Consider the following 13,581-nt stretch of genomic DNA (forward strand, 5'->3'; position numbering starts at 1 on the left):
CACTGTGACACCAATCAGGGACGATGGCGGCCTCCTTTGTTATGCTAACGGGAATCGCCTCTTCTCTTATTCAAATTCTCCCCTTCTCTTTCTCCTTTCCCTCACTCGTTCCCTTCATCCCCTCTCATTCTTCCTCCCCTCCTCAAGGCCAAGTAAATCCGTACAGAGTGAGTGAAGGAGAGGAAGAGAGAAGGCAGAGAAAGCGAGAGAGAGAGAACGAGAGAGAGACCCCTCTCCTTGGAGCTGCTGATCGGTGGGCCCCTCGCTTGGGGGTCAGCATGGCTCTCGCCTTGCCAGGCTGTTTCCATGCCCTGCCGAGGCCATTTCATATTCAAATGCTCCAATCAGCCCTGTGACCTGCAGGGGGCTTTTTTACAGCCTGGGCCTTGGGTCAGCGGGTCAAGATGGTGATTTAATAGCCGAGGCGATGGGAGAAAAAAAAAGTGGGAAAGAAGTGATTTAGAGCCTGAATGAGTCATAAAAAAGCATTTCTCTTAAGTTGTCATGTAAATCCGTACGAGCTTTATGAGTTCTATACATTTTTCCCCCTCTTTTCCTATTTATTTCTTCTCTCTCAACTTGACTCGTGACTTGTTGATGGTAAGTATACAATAAAGCGATAGAGAAAACATTCAGCTAGAAGAGCGATATTCCCACATAGACTGATGGTGCCACCTTGTCTAATGAGACATTTCATCTTGAGCTTCTTGTTATTCCTGTCCCTAAAGGTGTGTTAACAGAACAGGTGTGCGTGTGTAAGCTGGTTGACGTAGAAATTTCTTTCAAAACCATCTCTTATCATGCAACCTCTAAATGGTGGGTAAAGTTTAAGAGGTTCTCATACAAACACACACTGTCTGTTAAGCATTTTTATTCCTCATTCAGGTCACTGTCTCTTGTGTTTATGTGCCCCATATAATTGTTACAATGATGTATTAGCCTTTTTAGCCCTAATTATGAAATGCATTGTTGTGCTGCTTAATAGCGTCCTGTATTTAAGATGAATTTCTGACACTCTTTCGGAGATGATCTAAAAATTTCATGATTAGAATAAAGCGATAGTTTCTAATAACCAATGGTTTACTCTGCAAATTCCAAAACAAACGCATGTGTTGTCTAATCAAAATATTTATACTGCCGTTTCTCATAGACTCCCAAAAGCTCAGCGGCCTTCATTTTGTTCATCTACTTAGCCGTCTCTTGACAGGTAGTCATTAGTATTTCAGCTTAAGCCCGTTGAGATGTAAAAGAGGGCTTTGGTTGGGTGCATTCTCCTGCTTATAGAGGGAAACACAGTGACAGCAACTTCACAGACTGGCGCAAAGGTCAAAGTTTGAGATGTAAGGCAACTAAGGGATTTGTATGTCGCCTAGTGACTAGCCCATCTTTACATTATTTTTGGCTTCTCTAATTTGTGTGATTCTGTGTACATGTGGATATCTGATAAAACAAAAAATCACTAGACTAGTCTTCACTGAGCACAGCTGCATCAGTAGCTCAGTGTGGTGGTGTCTTAGCCTTTCATCATTATTACTCCTCCAATGATTCTAGAGAATAAACTCCAGCAGCTTAGCCCACCTACACCAACACCCCCAGCCATGTGCCCTGTGTGTGTGTGTGTGTGTGTCTGTCTACTTTCTCCTGTGCAATCACTGACCAGAGAGACTGAAATTTAGTTTGCACTTTCCTTTCACCTCCTCTTCCTTCTCCTTTGAAATGTTTTTCACATGTGCAGGTGTTTGGGTAAGAAGAAACAGACCTGAGTGTTGGCAAGCTCTAGACCATAACAGAATCCATCCCCAATCCATCACGTCTCATTATGAAAGAGAATTGTCATCCTAAACACATTTGTGGCTGTTTTTCTGTTGAGGAAATGAACACATTTTGGGAAATACAGACTGATATAAGAATGTTCCATGTACTGTATTTCTGTAATAATTTTGGACCAAGTTTTGTGAATTTTTCCACCTTTAGAGTCTTCCTAAGAGTCAACCATTTGTATTTGCCCCTCTGATTCATTCAAAGTAAATCAGAACTCAAAGAATTATTGCAAGTTACGAGCTTTACAAAAGAAGGTAGTTTTCTGTATTTGTCATGCCTACTTCTTTCATTGGAATGTAAGTTATTTTCAAATACTTAAAATGCAGACAGAATTGATAATCTTCCTTTGCCTAAAATGGCATGAGTCAGTTAAAGATATGAATCCTTTGCAAATTATCACTGTATGGGGCACTATTTTGAGTCTGGAATGCTTTCAGAGCCTGTCAGAATGCAGCCATCTCACTAACTCAGTGTAATGCTATGTTCTGTCACACAATGGTTTTTGCACCATCGCATGCTAGACCTCCCACACTATAATACAGAACAGAGTTTTCTCATGGCAAAGCGTGTTCTGAAAAGCCCATAAACTATGAGAAAATGGCTCTAAATAGCCTTAATTCTGTCATTAGGTGAGAGAAAGTGACGCCAGGATTGGTCGGCTGTCTGTTCCATATTCAGCAGCTCTGGATGAGGCAGTGGGCCTGCTGGGAAAACGGTGTCGTAATCAGGAGCCGATCGCTCTGCCTGATCAGGTATGAAGTCTTTCTCTGCCTTCCTCGGGACGCTTCATCCTCATCCTCCTCTTCTTGCTCTGTTAGCAATTTCCACTGATCCTCTATTCATCCTGTTGCTCTCTCGAGCTAGGGGTGAGTTAATGGGAGCAGAGATGATATTGTTGATTTGGGGAGGGGATTACAGCGTTTGAGATGTAGTGGAGTAAGCAGGGAGGGGACCTTTTTTCTTTTTCGTTCCCACATTTGATTATTCAGGTTAGATGAACTAAATTCTAACCCCATAAAATTCGGATGCCCTTTGCAGGGGGGGTCATTTGCATATAATTCAGCCCCCCTCCTGTCCCTTCCCAGCTCCCTTGGTTTCCCTCCGAATGTCAAAGAGAGGGAGAAGCAGTCAGGCCTGTCTGGTCTTAAAGATGTCACTGTGGTGTGAAATATAGGCGAACAAACAAGCACTTTGGATGTCTGACTCCAGACTCTCCTCTAATCTCTCACATACACACCACACACACTCACTCTCTTTCTTGTACATGTACAAACACTCGTGGGATTAACTTGATGCATGATGTAGCATGTGCATGGCATCTGTTTGCACCTCTGGCACAGATGTTTGGGGTAGGATAGTGAGGAATTGCCTATAGGCACCCCATCATGAGCTTTGTGTACACCACAGAAAGATTTAAAGATTTACTTTTAAAATTTAGTTGAGGGATGATTACAGGGACAAAAGTTTTGGCGAAAGTTCAGAAAATTGCTGTCTGGGTTTTTTAATTTGAACTTAATAGAGGGGAAGTAAATATTAAAATATCTTTGTATTTTGTATACATTTGGTTCCATCAAATAGATTCAGTAGAGTATTGCACTCAAATTCACTCATTCATGCAATTTACATTCTCCTTTATCCCCTTTGTCCATATTTTGGTCTGTTGGAAATTTTATGCAAAGAGGTAACTTTAAAATTTCTCTTCTTGGTTTTGTTGAACAACACACTATAAAGTCTCTGAGTTGCCAAGTGCCACGTTCTTACTCAGATGGCACTTGCTTTGTGTGGTCCATATGTGTGTGCAGAGTTTTGGTCTGGTGCCAGAGTGCTCCCAGGATGGCATTTAGTCATATGATGTATGCTTCTACCGACCCCCTATAGGTCAGTAGGCCCTCTTCACCAGCTTGCTCCCTAGTGCGCAGCCAGAATGCAGCGTCAGGAGGCCGAGCATGCAGCACCCATTGTGTGTGCTAAGCAAAGCGGAATGGCTGGGTGACAGAAGAGGGAGGAGCTCAGCGTGGGGCTCACAAAGCATGGGGGAGGGGAGGAGTGGGATGGGGCGGGGTGGGGGGTGGATGCTGGCATTGCTTAGGGATGAAGGGGGGCACTCTGTTCCTGGGGGTTAAATAGACCCAATCATTCCACCAAAACCCCACCCATAACCCCCTTTCCCACTCTCAACAACCCACTCTGAGTGCCTTCCTCCTTCTGAAGCCTTTCTCTGGGGATATGGGTGCCATATCTAACATAGCTGGAACAAAACGGGAGAGTAAAAATATGGAGTTCATTTTGCCTCAAAATACTTTCTGTAAGTCAGCAACAGGAAATGACAGCTGATAAACAGGAAACTGGTTACAGCCATGTAAATAACTAAAACATTACACAGTTCTGAGCAGATCACATTGAAATTTCATCTGTTTCACACATTTTACTTTCCAAACCAAAACTACTGGATGCACACTCACAAGAAATACCTTTCACTGAAAAGTTTATTTTGCCACTGATAAGCTTTCATTTGTTTCTTTCCACTGGACGAGCAAACCACCATTGATGTGCTGCTGAGGTTTACGTCCAAATAGCCTGCAGTCATTGAGACCTTTTCTTTTACTGGTACATTACCATCCCACAAAGCCATCAGATGACTTGGATGAAGTTCCTTCCTCCTCGTTCTGCCCTTCCTTTGCCCTCAGAGACCCAAGTTGAACTCAAGACATCAAAGAGCTTCTTCATTCAAGCATCGATGTAGACCCCCGCCCACCTACATGCATGCACATACATACTGGCCCTCACATGTTTACCATTTGAAAAAAAAAACATACCTTTCCTATCTATTCTAATGGCTGCAGCAGGCAGCAAGTGTGCCTGCCCACTGTTTGTTCTTCATGCCATAGGAAGCAGCCTGCTAGGTCACTTTCCCTTCACCTTTTTGTCATGGGCAACATAATAGGGAATATAAATAATTGTACTATGTTCACCTGGGGCTACTCTTGCACTGCTTGAGAGGAGATATTGAAAACTTAGAAAGAGGCAACTAGGACCAGGTGAATGATCTGTACCAATGTGTAAGCTGTTAATAGACCTGGATGTTTCTTTTTTTTTTTTGCCCCTCAGAAGCTCTGTGCTCTCATGTGTCAGACCGTGGCCTGCTGAGTCATTATCCCGTGAGGTAAATCACCTCGCAATCAGTGTGTCTGAAGCCCCCTGCTCTCCAGATGATTCCTCTGCTGATTGGCCTAACTGGACTCCTGTTTATGGAGCCATTACCCGGCATTGTTTTCTCTATGGCACACAGATTGTGGTGCTGTGAGCATTCGCTTGCAGAAGGCAGTATCTGTGTGGCCTTGCATGCTGGGTACGCTGAGTTTTACTCATTGCTGTCATATCCAGCTTACTCTAGTCTTGACATTTCTGATGTAGGCTGAGGAAATATGCCCCATGTGTCGATGATGTGAAGTTAGCAACCAGAAACCAGCCAAACCCCAGCATCAGGTCCACCCCTTAAAGTAACTTTACTCTGCTTCTTAATTGTGGCTAATTGCGTGGTTACACATGATTAATGTTAGATATATTTTTTCCCATGATACAGTGGTGTGGCCAGGAATTAATTTAGGGGGAATGAGGAAATATATAAGTTATAATAAATGAGATCACCATAACATCTGTACAATTAAACTCAATTAAATACAATTATACCGGTACAATTACATGTGTATTGGTTGGATGTCAGTATTACTGTCTAATGTCTCCAATATACCGTCATATTAATAATATTCTATAAAATGACAGTTACTATGAAATTCATTGAATTGGTTAGGTCGAGCCAAAATTATATTATTTTATGGAATCAGATCTGAGGTCTTTTTCTCCTTTTACAGTAACCCTACAGTATTTCATCACCTGCTTCCTTATTATCCCTAATCTTAGAGTGAATCACGTCAAACAAAACCAATTTCTGTTTGGTTAATTCTGTTTCTAATCATAGTAGCTGGTACCCAATAAAATTAAATCAGACTAAAAGATGCATTCATTTTGTATTTGAGGGAGTTGAAAATATGAAAATGCATTGAGTATGTTCAGCTCCTGTAAATATTGTGATAGCACATGTGTTTGACTTTAAATGATATTGTTTCAGTCATTTTTGGCATGTTGCTCTGTCTACTCCTCCAGACTTGAGTTATAATCAGGCCTGATGCAATTATTTCTATTTCAAGACAATGAAAGCACACAGGATATGCAAATAAATAATTAAGAGAGAGAGAGAGAGAGAGAGAAGCATAGTTTATACAAGTTGTTCAAGGATTTTCCCATCTATTGCTTCCTTTTCTCTACTTGCTCAGTTCATGGATGAGTTACTGTTATGCTCGGAGACAGGCATTGTCTGTGGCCCTCTATGACATCACCGTTGTTCATGTGGGGCTGGTTTGAGAGCTTTGCACTGGTTTGTGTCTCTCTAGACATGTGTGTATATATGTGTGTGTGTGCGTGTGTGTGTGTGTGTGTTAGAGAGAGAGAGAGAGAGAGAGAAGAAGATAGAGGAAATAGGGAGAGAGTATATTAATCTGTATATGAAATGTTAAAATAATATTTGTACCTTTTAGAAACTATAAGGAAGTGTAATAAATGAAGCCTCGAATAACAATGATTCCACAAGTTCAAGTATTTCAGCACACAGAAGTTCATACAACTAACCAGATGTGTTCCTTCTGTGATCCAGAAGTCTGTTTGCCCTAATTCAGCTCTCCGTCTGGACTCATACTACTCTTGTCAAAACTGATTGTTGTAATTATGTTGAGACATGATTTAATGCCTGAGGTGCGTAAGTGAACATTACAGAGTCACAAACCATGAAAAGAAAAAAGAATAAAGGATTTGCATATGTTTGTATGATAATTGCTGTCTTTGTTTGATGGCATATCTTTTGTATGTTTTGATGTGTTCATGTACAACACAGTTGAGTGTACTTAATAACGTCTAAATGCATCTGTGCAGGAGTATGTGTCTCTACTGTGGGGATAATGAAGCTGGGGTTGTGCGTGCTTGACTGTGTGTATGTTAGAGGGGGCAGAAACCTGAGGCCAGCTTGAGGCTGCAGAGACAATGGTTGGGCCATGTGAAGAGCAGGCATTTGCTGTCTCAGGTTGCTTGTTTACCTGCGCTTCCTCCCTGCTGAACTTTTGGCCCCTAAAGTACAACCTGCAGCCTCCTGCCTCTCCCCACCTTTTCTTCATCCTCCTTCCCTCCTTTCCTTTGCTCCTTTACTTCCTCTCCCGCTCCTTATCACGCTAATTCTCCTTCTTATTCCTTCACCTATTTACCAAAACTTCCATTTGTTTTCCCGCCCTCACCCCCTGAAGGCGAGCTTCAGGCCTGTGCTGTTTGGTTACTCTTCTTCCTTTTCTGCATGTTTCCCTGTTACTTCTCCTCCCCAAAGGCAATGAGTGTCACTCTTCTCCACTGTGCTTTTGGTGTGCTTTTGGTAAACCTAACCCACAGTGGACAAACCTGACTTTCAAGTCCCACTCCTGAGTGATATAACCTCAGTTTGTTTGTGTGTATGTGTGTGTGTGTGTTAGAGAGAGAGTCAGAGAGAAAGAGCGAGACAGAAAAGGAAACAAACATGAAGAGGTTCTGCAAGACTCTGGTGTCTGGGTGGGGCCTGAATGCCATCCAGCTGAGCAAACCTGCCGCTGCCACAACAACATTTTCTCGCTTTTCACCTGCTCTCCCGTTCTTTCTCTTGCCTGTTTTCTCTTCTAATCCGCAGTCTCTCTTAGCCCTGCCTCACCGCAGGAAATAGGAGGAGAAATTCACCGGACTGTCTATAGTGAAAGAAAGGCCTAGGAACGTAGGTGGATTATTCTTTTTGTTTGCTATGAATTTCAATAGAGAAAAATAGAATGCGGATTGTATGCTTGGTGTGGTTTGAAGCCGATGTATCTTTTTCAGCTCGAAAGAAGACCAGTTAGAGATGCCGCATGGGCGTTTCAGTGCAAACAAAAGAGAGGAGCTTTGATGTGGGGTCTGTCTTTAGTGGCACTGCACTATAATATCTAACCTTTTCAAGCTTTGCTATGAACCCCTTATTTATTGCTATCTAGGAATATAACTATTATTCTCCTCTTATTCTCCCTCACTGTATCAGACCCCCTCTGTCTCTGTCTCTCTCTCTCTCTCTCTCTCTCTCTCTCTTCCTGGGTGTAGGTTGTTTCCACGTCTCTACAGGTTGAGGCCTGACAGACGTGCCAGACCTGCTACCATGCGGACTCCTCCACCTCAGCCTCCAGTCATGGCTTAAGATCACACACACACACACACACAACACACACACACACACACACACAACACACGCACACACACAGTTTATATACTCATCCTGTCTTTGCATGGATGGCACAAAAGTTATGCACAAAAGTAAAAAAGTTATGCCCCCAGTTATACAAACTCATATTATTAAAATATTAGAGTAATATTTTCCTCTGATTTGAGAGTACACATATGCAGTTCTGTGAAAACTGTTACTCACAAACATATTCATTGTTTTGTTATGTGACTAGTGGTCTAGAGTATATATCTCCACAACACTTCAGACTTTCTCACAGACGCACACATGCAAACACTTTATGTATACGCCTATCTCTCTCTCTCTCTCTCTCTCTCTCTCTCTCTTTCTCCAGCATCCTGGCTAGGACACTAAGGAATAGATTATGCCAGTTACATCAGCTATAAATCTTCATTCTAGACACCCGTTTTCCATCATTTCAATCTTTTTTTTTCCGCCCCCATACTTAATGACATAGAATGTAATGAGTAGTGCGTGCAGAAAGCTGGCGTGGTAAGTGTGTGTTACATACCTGTTGAGGGTGTTCTCTCAGAGATAGAGTGAAAAAGTGAGGGAGAAAGAGAGAAAGATATAAAGACAGACAGAGAGAGAGAGAGAGTGTGAGAAAGAAATTAAGTGAGTGGGCGCAAAAGTTTTAAAAGTGTCTAAATTAAAGCTTAGATCTAAGTAACTTGATGGTGACCTTTGGTTTTCATATAAAAATGTGTGTGAGTGTGTATGAATGTGTGCATGCTTGTTTGCGTGTTATTGGCCTTTGGGTCTTCCTGTGAGTCACTCCCATGAGGTAAGACCAGTAAAGCTGTCCTAGTCCTCTCTAATTCCTCATTAGCTCACGGCAGGCTGTCTCAGGGGGATTTGCACTGCCTGTGGTGTGTGTGTGTGTATATGCGTTAGTTCAGGCTCAGGGATCTGAACGTGAAACACTACAGGGTTTCTTGGTGGGAGGCTGCGGCAGGCCAGGTGTGTGTTCAGTGCCAGGTGTGTGTGTGTGTGTGTGTATGCCAGGTTCAGGAGCAGGGGATAAGTATGTCAGTACAATAGTGTGTTAAGCAGCATTCAATTTGGGATTAAGCACAGAAAGCAAGAGACAGTGAGCGAGAGAGAGAGAGAGAGAGAGAGAGAGAGAGAGAGAACGAAGTATAGCTTTTTGTATCAGTGCTTCAGTTTACCAGTCGAATTTCAAAACTAGATATTACTGGGTGTTAAGCAGGATGATGATGGAAATAATAATAATAATAATAATAATAATAATATACATTTGTCCAATACTGGCACCTTATAATTTGTCACTGTTTTATTTTCATTTCATTTCGTTTCATTTCATTTGTTTAATTCTCCTTTCCTTTCTATCTTGATGCTTTGGCAATATTGTATGCTAACAATCATGCCAAAAAGTACTTCAAAATATTCTTCTATTATTTCATTTCAATAAATAAATAAAATAAAATAAAATAAAATGAAGTTAAATTATGTTAAATTAAATTAAATTAAACAAAATGAAATTAAATGAAATTAAAACAGTGACAAATTATAAGGTGCCAGTATTGGACAAAAGTATATTATTATTATTATTATTATTATTATTATTATTATTATTATTATTATTATTATTATTATTATTATTAACTTAATATATATATACATAAATATATTAGCAGCAGAATTTACTTATTAGTAAAATGAATGCTGTATTTATAAGTCTGGAGGTTGATGGTACTTTTTAACTTTGTGGTGAGAATATACCATAAAATTTTATATCAGATGAGTGCAACGCAGTTTCAGCGATGCATCATAATGCTCCGCTCCCGTCCCCGTCCCCATGCTCGCGACTACTATCCAACTTGAAGCTTTTCAAATAGGACAAAGGAGAAGGCGAGAGGAGTCACACTTGTGTAGTCTCGCCACTGTTTATTTGATATTACCCTTTTTGTCTTGGGTGTTAAAGTTTGTCAAAGTTTGCTTTTCCTGTTGGTTCTTAACACAGGCCACCAGATCTGCCTCCTCAGCATGACCTTTGTGTTTGACCTGCCTCACAACCTTGGACCACAAACACACTCCAGCCTGACAGACACTGTGATCCTTCTCAGTTCTCATCTGGGATTTCTAAACAGATTTCCCTTTGTTGTGTTATTGAACTTGAAAATTCTGCATATTATTGTGTCTTAAGTGCACATTGTAGTGTTGTGACTTATTTTAAAGGCAGTAAATAACTTAACTTTTAATTCTCTACACTGTTCAGTTGCTCCTACCAGTGGAGTGAGCTGATACTGCAGCTGGAAAGACTCGGAGCAGTTCAACTGCATTCATTCACACGAAGAGGCTCGGCTTCTGTAGAAGAGTTTTATTTCATAAAAATTAATATAGAGGCAGTAATGCGTGATTGTTATATTATATGGTGTAGTCTAGAATACTTTTAACAAGACCAGCAATTGCTTGAGTCTTTTTATTTTATAAGGCAGCAGTTAAAAGCACATTTTGGACATGAACATAACAGAGACAGATTTTCGCTTGTCAGATGTACCTAGCCTTTGTTTGGGAAAACGGCCCTGGTATGAAATTGTAGGTGATTTCTCCCCTCTTTTCACATGCTGTCTCTCAGCTTTCGCTTGCTTTGTCAGACCTGTGCCAGTGTTTCCTGATAATTGAGTAATTACGTGTAAGAGATAGCACTCCCACAGTGCTACGCTCCTAATCGCACAGACCGGTCTCCGGTGCAGATCAGTCGGAGGCTAAACATGCTAGTTTAACAGTGCAATAAGTGCCACTTTTGTCTGTAACTGTGCATGTGCGTGTGTGTGTGTGATGTCCTGCAACTAACTGCCCCCATTTGTATGCACAACAAATGAGTCTCAGCTCAGCCATTTTCAGCTTTTAAAAGATGACCAACTGTTACACAGCAAGCTCACAGCCGATGATAGGATGATCACTCGCAATTTAGATGTTACTTGGTGTTTTTTTTTTTTTTTTTGCAGGACAAATGCTGCTAGTGCGGCAAAAGCCTAATGCCAAAAGCATTTTGTGCGTCGAGCAAAAGTTGCATAAAACTGAAACGTATATTGCTTTGAAAGCAACAGATTTTTGACAGTAATTGACTGTAATGCTCATGTCACTCCAGTGCACCCACAGAGGCAGTTGCTTGTCCTCCGTCACTTGTCTAACATCCGCTCATCTCACACAGGCTTTCATTGTAATCCCCAACACACACACACACATACACACACACAGAGCAAAAGCAGTGAGATTTCTATCCCAACAGTTAGCTAGCCTACTTTTAAACAGACCCCGCCCCCCACCCTTGGTTGCTTGGAAAGTCTGAATCAGGGTTCAGACTCGCAGCCACCAGCGGGGATCTGAATATTCCATTACAGTATGTGTTTTCATGCAATTGTCCAAAAACAGGATGAAGAGCCGTAAACGATATACCAGTGGAGGCATCTTATAATGTAGCAGACCTCCACACACACTTCTCAGTCTCCTTCTCACTTACAGGTTTTCTCTCTCTCACTCACTTCACTAGCACACAATAATCTCTCAGGACATCCCTTGATATCCCATAAGAGCCCCACCCAGGAGGAAGAGTAACCCGAGAGCCCATTTCTCAGGGTCAGTGTGTATTGTAGGCCAACTGATAAGTTTACTGTGTCTTACTCACTGACCCAGCAAACACACCCATAAGTTCCCTCATATTAGCCATGAGCTTGAGTCTCCACACACACACACACACATGGAAAAACAGCGTCAAGGGCCATTTTCATTCCCTGGGCCGTAATATCCACTGATGTAATGTGAGAGATAGCAATCTTTTATTTGCTGATTTATAAAATGAGGATGTAATATGAGTGAGCTTAAGGGGGAGTTGGCGTGGGGTGGGGGGAATGAAGCAGTGTCGCTGGAATCTACAGTGCTTCATACCTTTCGGCTTCATTAAACCAATTTCACGCCGAGCTGAGCTAAGAGAGGAAGCACGGCGGCTCGGCGGCCACAACAATGGCACCTTGGAGGGACGTGGCAAAAAAGTAAATTAGGTAGCACTTCACAGGCAGCAAATTAAAAACGGAAAGTTGGAGAGGAAAAAAGTTGAGGGCGAGATGATTATGTCTTTATTGTGCCCCTCTCTATTTAAGAAAAAAAAAATCTCTCCTTTCCATTTGGTGGCCATCTTTGACCCCCACCCCCATAAGCTGGGCTGATTCGGGGAAATAATGATCTATTACTTGTGCTGTAATTGGTTTCTAAAATGGCTTTGGCAAGAAAAGCTACTCATAGATTTCGTTTTTTTGTCATATAATTTGGTTCTTATCAGTAATACTGTATGTATGAGAAAAACGGAATAAATTAAACATTAATGTGGGTGTTTACCGTCATTGACCTGATGAGCTAAAGGGCTTTGTGCCTGATGCTAACAGTCCTGCAGAGGGAAGTCGCTGATCTGCTTTAGGGAAGTTGATGATCAGCTCAATCTATTAGGATCATGATTAAGTGTTTTTTTTTCTTCAGTTTTTAACCACTGCTTTCCTAATATTTTAAAGCTGTGTGCATGTGTCTTTAGTGAAACTGTAGTAATGTGACACTGAGAAATGAGGAAGCAGTACTGTAAACAGTACACAGTCATTAACAGTATGAAACCAGACACTGACAGTAGTAAGAAGCATGTTCTTCTCCCTCTCTCTCTCTCTCTCTCTCTCTCTCTCTCTCTCTCTCTCTCTTTGTCTCTGTGTATGTGTTTACTCAAAAGTGTAAACTGTGTGAATGAGTCTATTATTATTTCTATCTGTTGCTGAATTGTACATCGCTAGGATTAGTATAAGGTGCGTCTCAGTGTACACATGCAAGCACAGATAAATGGTTAGTTTCAGGGTTAAAAGCACTGTTAGAAGTTGTAGCTTTTATTATATGAAGTGCAACAAAACCACAACCATTCCATGAATTTTGTGTGGGACAGGTTTGTGCTCTGATCTATTTTATTTACTTTTCATTTTCATGTCACTTTGTTGTTGTATAGCTATATGAGGCTACGTACAGTGATCGTGTTCTTGGATGCTTCATTAAGCAAGCCGCTGCCTGTACGCACACACGCTCTCGTACCCTCGCACAATGCCTCGACAGCAGTGAGACTTTAGTGCTAGTGGCCTGCTGGCTTTACGAGGCAGACGGATCCTCCTCGCCATAAAGCCATTAGTCAGGAACAATGGGGGCAGGTGCGAGGCCTTCCTCAAGTGCTCACCTGCACCCTGAGCTCCATTCAGCCTGGCCAAAGGGCCTTTCTCTTCTCTAACTCCACTCTCGCTTACTTCACAGATCACTCCACAGTTTCTTTCAGTGTCCTCTCTCTCTCTCTCTCTCTCTCTCTCCCTCTCTCATAACATCTTCTTATATGCGAAGATAAGAAGGATGAGTAAATAGAAGAAGTTGCAGTCCTAATA

General features: G+C 41.7%; 1 long non-coding RNA gene across 2 annotated transcripts in view; it reads left to right on the forward strand.

Annotated features, from left to right (window-relative positions):
• The window catches only part of LOC131358089 (uncharacterized), a 49,714-nt gene that overhangs the window by 26,200 nt on the left and 9,933 nt on the right, over nucleotides 1-13,581 (forward strand). For both annotated transcript variants that reach the window (XR_009205342.1, XR_009205343.1), the window contains one exon: nucleotides 2,451-2,573. This is a non-coding gene — a long non-coding RNA (uncharacterized LOC131358089). The remainder of the gene's footprint in view (nucleotides 1-2,450; nucleotides 2,574-13,581) is intronic.

This window comes from Hemibagrus wyckioides, linkage group LG08 (genome assembly GCF_019097595.1).
Source record: "Hemibagrus wyckioides isolate EC202008001 linkage group LG08, SWU_Hwy_1.0, whole genome shotgun sequence".
In the NCBI taxonomy this organism is placed as follows: domain Eukaryota; kingdom Metazoa; phylum Chordata; class Actinopteri; order Siluriformes; family Bagridae; genus Hemibagrus; species Hemibagrus wyckioides.